Raw genomic sequence first — 8,836 nt, 5'->3', positions numbered from 1 at the left:
AGATGGAAAACATACAAAGGAATCTGTATGAGCGTGATAGGGAGAGAGAGGAGGCAATCCAAAAGTTTATACAGGAATATCATAAGCGTGAAGAAGATACTCAAAAACTGATACAGGATTTGCGTGAGCAGCTTGAGAATACTCAAAGAGAAAGGCAGTAATGGCGTGAGCAGGCTGATTACACTCAAAGAGAACTACAGGAATACCACGAACGGGAGGAAGATAATCAAAAAGTAATACAGGAACTGAGAGAGCAGGAAGAGAATACACAAAGATCACTAAAGGTATTCATGGAATCCATTAAAAAAGAGCTGAAGGAAGTCAGGGATACCACAAAGGGAATGCTGAATGGAAACCAACAGAAGGAATGGGAGTCCAAGGAAACCATAACCAATCAACTATCTGATCTGAGAATACACTGAACACCAAATTAAGGAAGTAAAGAAGTTCATACAAGATCTAAAACAAAGCTTCAACAAAGAATTTGAAGCCATCAAAGCTGACCAATTAGAAGGAAAAGAGATAAAAAAACAAAGTAGAAAGACTTGACAGCAGGTTAGACCATGCAGAAGATCGAATCTCAGGGATTGAAGACAGCCGAGATATTATAGAGAAAGAACATACAAACATCCGAGACAAGTCCAAGAAATATGATAGATCTATCCAACACTTGGAAGACACCATCAGAAGGCCTAATCTAAGGATAATGGCTGTAGAGGAGCACCTAGAAACAGAAGTTAATGTTCTAGGAAATTTGTTCAACAGGATCCTAACAGAGATCTTCCCAAACGTGCAAAAAGATAGGCCTATTCAGATACAAGAAGCTTTTAGAACCCCATATAGACCAGACCAGGATAGGACATCGCACTGTCACATTATAATCTACACTGGATCAACTCAGACCAAGGAAAAGATCCTTAAAGCTGTCAAGGAGAAAATATTAATCACCTACAAAGGGAAAACAATTAGAATCTCCTCAGATCTCTCCGCAGAGACAATCAAAGCAAGAAGAGCCTGGAATGATGTATGCCAAGCCCTAAAAACAAACAACTATCAACCAAGAATACTGTACCCAGCTAAAGTTTCCTTCATAACTGAAGGCCAAATAAAAACCTTCCATAGCGAAGAAAAATTGGAACAATACATCTCCACCAAACCAGCCCTACAAAAGATTCTTAAAGATGTCCTACACATAGAAAACCAACAAGACCACAATAAAAGCCAAGACACATCAAACAAACTGAGAATCCAAGAACCATAGGAAGAACCCTGTTTTCGCAACCCCCAAGAAGGTGAAAACATGGCAGAAAGACCCAAATACATGTCAGTCCTATCTCTTAACAATAACGGACTTAACTCTCCAATTAAGCTACATAGACTGTCTAGTCGGATTAAAAAACAAATGCTTCTATCTGCTGCCTTCAAGAGTCACATCTTGCCCATAAAAACAAACACATTTTCAATGTGAAAGACTGGAGCAAAATTTACCAAACAAACGACCCCCATAAACAGGCAGGAGTTGCATTCCTAATATAAGATAAAATAGACTTCAAATTAAAATTCGTGAGAAGAGATAAAGAAGGTCTCTACATACTAATTAAGGGATCTCTCCTTCAGGAGGATATTACAATTCTAAATATCTATTCACCAAACAATGGAGCACCCAAATTTATCCAAGAAACACTACTTTCCCTCAAATCCCATAAACATCCAAAGACATTAATTGTTGGGGATTTTGACACACCACTCTCCCCACTAGATAGATCAACCTGGCAAAAACACAACAGAGAAACCACAGCTCGAAACAGCTGCATAGATCAACTAGATTTTACAGACATCTACCGAACATTTCACCCAGCAGCATCAGAATACACGTTTTTCTCAGCAGCACATGGAACATTTTCTAAATTAGACCACATTTTAGGCCACAAAGAAAACTTATCTAAATTCAGAAACATTGAAGTTATACCTTGCATTCTCTCTGACCACAAGGGAATAAAATTAGAACTCAACACCATAAGCCACCAAAGAAAATCCGGTAACACATGGAGGCTGAACAACACACTGCTGAATCACAAGTGGGTCATGGAAGAGATTAGAAAGGAAATTCAAATGTTCATGCTATTCAACAAAAATGAACAGACAAATTACCAGCTCCTCTGGGACACAGCAAAGGCAGCACTCAGAGGCAAGTTTATAGCTCTGAGCACCTACATCAACAAATTGGAGAGATCTGAAACCAAGACACAGCTAAACCTCCTTGGAAAAGAGCAGCAAGGTAAACCTCAATCCATTAGATGGAAAGAAATAATTAAAATTTAATCAGAATTAAATGAATTAGAATCCAAAAAAACTATAGAAAGAATCAACAAAACAAAGAGTTGGTTCTTCAAAAACATTAACAACATTGACAGACCCTTAGCAAATCTTATCAGAAAAAGAAGAGAACACACACAAATAAATAAACTCAGCGATGAGAATGGAAACATCACCACGGAAACAACCAAGATTCAGAACATTATAAGGGAATACTTCTCAAAACTTTATGCTAATAAGTTTGAGAACATGACAGAAATGGACCTTTTCCTAGCAAATATTGACATGCCAAAACTAAACCAAGATGAGTTAAACCACCTTAACCAGCCCATATCAAGCATTGAAATAGAAACAGCAATAAAAGACATCCCAGCTAAGAAAAGTCCAGGACCAGATGGTTTTACAGCAGAATTTTACAAGGACATCAAAGCAGTGCTCACACCAATACTCCTCCAACTCTTCAATGAGATTGAAAGAGAAAGTTCACTACGGAGCACATTCTATGAAGCCATCATAACCCTCATCCCAAAACCAGGAAGGGACTCATCAAAGAAAGACAACTATAGACCCATTTCTTTGATGAACATTGATGCAAAACTTCTCAACAAAATTTTGGCCATTCAACTTCGACTATTCATCCAAAAAATCATACACCACGATCAAACAGGATTCATTTCAGGGATGCAAAGCTGGTTCAATATACGCAAATCAAATAAATTATTCATCACATCAACAGGAGCAAGAATAAGAACCACATGGTTATCTCAATAGATGCAGAAAAAGCATTCGACAAGATCCAACACCCCTTTATGATGCAGGTTTTGGAAAAGTTAGGAATCCATGGAACATTCGTCAATATAATAAAGGCTGTATATGACAAACCTACAGCCAGCATTATACTTAATGGTGAAAAAATAAAGCCATTTCCTCTTAACTTAGGAACAAGAAAAGGATGTCCACACTGTCCACTTCTCTTCAATCTAGTATTAGAATGCCTAGCTACAGCAATAAGACAAGATGCAGACATAAAGGGGATCCAAATAGGGAAAGAAGAAATAAAACTCTCCTTCTTTGCAGATGACATGATCTTATATTTAAAGAATCACACAGACTCCACTCCCAAATTACTCAAGCTGATTCAAAACTTTGGCAAAGTAGCAGGATATAAAATTAACCCCCCCCCAAATCAATAGCTTTTCTGTATGCCAACAATGAGAAAAGTATGGCTGAAATTAGGAAAGCAACTCCATTTTTAAGAGCCCCACAAAAAATAAAATACCTAGGAATTAACCAAAGAAGTGAAGTACCTCTATGATGACAACTTTAAAATCTTGAAAAAGGAAATCAACACAGAACTTAGAAAATGGCAAAACCTCCCATGCTCCTGGATTGGAAAGATTAACATCGTGAAAATGGCAATGCTTCTCAAGGCTATCTACAAATTCAACGTGATACCTATCAAAATTCCAACCTCATTCTTCAAGGAAATAGAAGGGGCAATCCAAAAATTCATGTGGAACAATAAAAGACACCAAATAGCAAAAACGCTCCTCATCGGAAAGAACACTCCTGGAGGAATATCTGTACCAAATTTCAAACTCTACTATAAAGCCAGACTAATCAAAACAGCTTGGTATTGGCATAAGAACAGACCTCAGGACCAATGGAATACAATTAAAAATCCAGAAATGAACCCACAGACCTATAGCCATCTAATCTTCGATAAGGGAGCTAAAAAAATAAAATGGAAGAAAGAGAGCCTCTTCAGTAAATGGTGCTGGCAAAATTGGTTAACAATATGTAGAAAACTTAAGCTAGATCCTTATATATCACCCTGCACCACAATCAACTCCAAATGGATCAAAGACCTCGAAGTCAATGCAGACACTCTGAAAACATTACAGGATGGAATAGGAGAAACCCCAGGTCTCCTTGGCTCCGTCTGAAATGTTCTGAATAGAGACCAGGAAACCCAACAAATCAAAGAAAGGTTGGACCAATGGGATTGCATGAAGTTGCAGAGGTTCTGCATGGCAAAGGACATAGCTAGCAAGATCAATAAAAACCCCACAGATTGGGAGAAGATCTTCACTAGCCATACAGCAGACAAGGGTCTCATATCTATAATATACTTGGAACTCAAAAAATTAATTCCCCCAACAACAAATCCTCAAAGAAACAACTGCCCAATAAATAAGTGGGCTAAAGACTTGAAGAGAAACTTGTCTGAAGAAGAAAATAGGATGGCCAATAGACACATGAAAAAATGCTCAACCTCCCTAGCCATAAAAGAAATGCAAATCAAAACAGCATTGAGATACCACCTCACCCCAGTTAGAATGGCTATAATTAAGAACTCTTAACAACAACAGATGCTGGAGGGGATGTGGACAGAAGGGAACCTTACTTCATTGTTGGTGGGAGCGTAAACTTGTTCATCCACTTTGGAAAGCAGTATGGAGGTTCCTGAAAAGACTTCATATAGAGCTCCCCTATGACCCAGCAATCCCGGTTTTGGGCATTTACCTAAATGTTTACAAACAATACCACACTAAAGCTACCAGCACAACTATGTTTATTGCAGCATTATTTTCCATAGCTAAGATATGGAACCAACCCAGATGCCCCTCAGTAGATGAATGGAACAAGAAATTTGGTATATATACAAAATGGAATTCTATGCCTCCATCATAAAGAATGAGACTGCCCCATTTGTTAGGAAATGGAAAAACTTGAAAAAATTATATTAAGTGAAGTAAGCGAGGCCCAAAGAAACATAGGTCCCATGGTTTCTCTTATTTGCAGATCAGATAATAGGATGTTAGGAAAATGAACCCTTAGATATGAATTTTAATGTATTTTTATTTCATGCATTTGTTTCTAACACATTTATAAGATTATCTCTTTGTTGCTTTGTATGTCCCTCCCCCACAGTATAACCCCTGCTTTTACTATATTTGTTGTCAGTATAACTTGTGGAGGAGATGGGGAAAAACAAGTCGTTTGAGGATACAGGTGAACCTGTTGCAACAATGAGAAGTACAAGTTGTCATGTCGAAAACGAGCTTTACACATTTGGTGCGGTGGTTGGGGGGAGGGGGGAGTTGGGAGAATTGCGTGGAGGGGAGGTAGGGGGGAGGTGGGGAGTGATGTGAAGGTTAAATAAAGAAGGAAGCTGCAATGCTTGATAAGAACTGTATGCATTATCCTGCCCATGTAATTGTATTCCCTCTGTACAATAGGTTCACACAAAAAAATGAAATAATATTTAAAAAAAAAGAAAATAAAAAAAGGAAAACAGGAATGTTTTATCTTCAAGAATGTCATTATTGGGCTGGGAAGGTGGCTCAGTGGTAGAGTGCTTGCCTTGCTTGCTTGAGGTCCTGGGTTCGATTTCTCAGCACCACATAAGCAAAAATAACAAAGCCGAAAGTGGTGCTGTGGCTCAAGTGGTAGAGTGCTAGCCTTGAGCTGAAGAGCTAAGGGACAGTGCCCAGGCCCAGAGTTCAGGCCCCACGAACGCCCCCCCCAAAAAAAGAATGTCTTTATTTCTTGTGCAAAAAACTAAAATAAGTGTAATATTAATGTAGTGGAAATAAGAAATCAAATACTTATGCAATGCATCAATTCCATAGATTATGAGATGTATTGATAAAATTAATAAAACTTGTTTTAAGTAGATTACTTAAGACATAAAGCAATTGATTATGTTCTTTTCTAGGTGAAGTTGATATAGAAATCAAAGCCCAAATATTCCAGAGTCCTGTGTGCTTGGTGCGTGGCAATTTACACATATGCTTGTCTCATCTCAAAGTTACTTTAAAATAACTGTGAACAGGAGTAGAATGAAAAGAATCACTCAAATATTCACTCTTATTTTGTGACTAAATATGCCTTTTTATATCTATTTTATTTCAAAAATCTGGTAAATTTATTTAAGTCACACCAAGAATAATGAGAAATAACCGCCCCACGCTCCTTAAAAGACAATCAATAAAAAGGAAACAATAAAGAAAAAAATGAACCTCATTTTGCACGTGGTCTTTTATATTGTGGTGCTTTGTAATTGTGGATTATGTGACTATCTCATGAGTCTGGGCTTGAATCACTAGGGAGGGCTACTGGAAGAAAATTTCAAAATCTAGAGCAGCTTAACACAGCTGTGCAGTTGTTTGTGGGTTTCACTACAGTAGCAGCAGGGCATATGATGTACAAAGGAAATGATTCCAGTGCTTTACAGGCCACAATGTGATGAAAAGCATACTTTTATCTTCTTAGATGTAATCAGAAGAACACATTTTAAAAGATTACTAAACGATCAGCCCTTTAAATAGCATTGCCATCTTTTAGGCACTCCAGGTACTTCCAAGTCCTTCATTTCCCCACAAACATTGCTGCCATTCACAATCATTGCTAAGGTGAATATCCAGTTCTTTTTGACATTTCAAATGCTTTAGGAGCAATATAAACAATAATACAAGTTGTTGAGAAAAGTTAATTTAGAATCAGTAAACAAATCAGATTCAACTCTATAGCATAACCTTTAGGAAAAATGAATTAAGGAATATGGCATGTCCTTTGTAATTTAATATTAGACATTAGGGAAAAATGCCAGAAACAGACTCTGCATGAAGGAAAGAGAATTCTTTGATATGATATATTAAAGATTAACTAGGGAAACGTAATTTTACCTAGAGTTTCTATTATATGATAACATACTTTTGTCTAATAATCAGAGAGACTCAAAAAGATTTTTAATTATGATATGAAAAATGCATCATCATGAATGAATGAAATCACGGAGTAGATGGTTCATTATTTTCATTATTTTGAATGATCTGGTGTATTTGTTTGTGTGGAAGTATGGATGTATTGTCTGGGGAGGAAAGTTTGATTATTAGATCATTGTGTGATATCCCATGTCAGGAACCTAACATGAGTCAAAGTAGTAAATGTGTGTGTGTGTGTGTGTGTGTGTGTGTGTGTGTGTGTGTGTGTGTGAGTGTGTGTGTGTGTCGGTCATGGGGCTTGAACTCTGGGCTTGGGCGCCAAGGTACCACTTCCAGAAGCTATTATTCTTATCACGAAAGGACTTCACATTGACAGGTATAATTACAAGAAGTAAAACGATAAATATTCAAAGTGGCATAAAAATCCCTTAGGTGTCTAGCAAGACAGCACGTTTTTCCAGACACTGCATGTGGTGTGAGCAATTTGCAAACAAAGCGACCATAGAAGATGTTGGACCCTAAACAAAATTGACAATTGCATAAACCCAGTCCTCTATGACAGATTTAGCAAGGCCTATCTTGGAGATTCTTGTTAGGGACTTGATGAAAAATGTATAGGTTAGTTGTTATTACAGAACAATTTTACACCTGTCCCTCAGCCATTAACTATATTTAACATAGTTTCTTTTGCTCTAACATATATTTTTGGCTCAGGAAATTCTTTTTTGTTTGTGAAAACTTGGTTGTTCACAACATAGACATGGTTTTTTTAAACCTTTTCAAATTGCTGTTCGCATAGAATTCTATGAGATGAGCTACTCTTTGTCATTTCATAGGAATAAACTTACTTTGATTCAAACCTGGACAGCAGATAAGCTTGTTCTCCCTCCTAGAAATCCATCTGTATAGACTTCTTTACATGTAAACAGACCCTCATTTACTTGCAAAAGTCTGTCAGTGAGTCAAACCTAATTCACCCAATGAGGTGCATTCCTTTCCCATGCTTCCTTTACATTAAAAATATAAACAATTTTTACATTTTGTTGAACATTAAAAATGTTCAACAATGTGCATACTTTTTAATGTGAACTGTGATTCCTATTTTCCATAATGTGAATCAAACAGAGAAATCATTTTAAGATGTGAAAGAGCCTTTCAAACAGTCTTTGACCTTGAAAATTTTCCTGGGTATGAATTTTTGGAGAAATATCCCTTTTCAAAAATAAAGGACTCATTTTTTTTACATTGTGCTGGTACTGGGGTTTGAAATCCTGGCCTTGCGCTCTACCTGTGTAAAATCTGCTCCTGGATGGAGAGCAGACTCTTTCCTCCTTGTATTAAAGTCTCCGCCCAATAACTGTGTTACCTAGGCAACTGGCACACCTGGAAGATGTCACATCTGCATCTGCTGAGGTCACATCTGAATTTGATGTGGCCACACCTATCTTCACCCATCCCATAGACAAGGCCTAGCCCATGCCCAGACCTGCTCTTTCCCAGGTCTTTCCCAAGTCTTTCCCAGGCCTTTCCCAGCCCCCTGGAAGACCAACATGGCCTGGTGCCAGCAGGATTGATGAATAAACCTACTCCTTACCTTAATACCTCATGTGTGGTGTCGTTCTTACTCAGCAACCACTTTGAAAAACCTAACATAAATGGTGCCATTTGAATCTGGGAAAGGCTTAAAGTCAGGATAGGAGGTGGGATTCCTCTCCTTTTTTTTTTCTTTCTTTTGTTTGTTTTTCCCTTTTTTGCTCTGAGGAATACCACAATTCTGAAGGCCTTTTGGG

Source organism: Dipodomys merriami, unplaced genomic scaffold (assembly GCF_024711535.1).
Source record: "Dipodomys merriami isolate MVZ:Mamm:240054 unplaced genomic scaffold, mDipMer1.0.p SCAF_181, whole genome shotgun sequence".
NCBI classification, from domain to species: domain Eukaryota; kingdom Metazoa; phylum Chordata; class Mammalia; order Rodentia; family Heteromyidae; genus Dipodomys; species Dipodomys merriami.
This window is presented reverse-complemented; position numbering follows the sequence as displayed.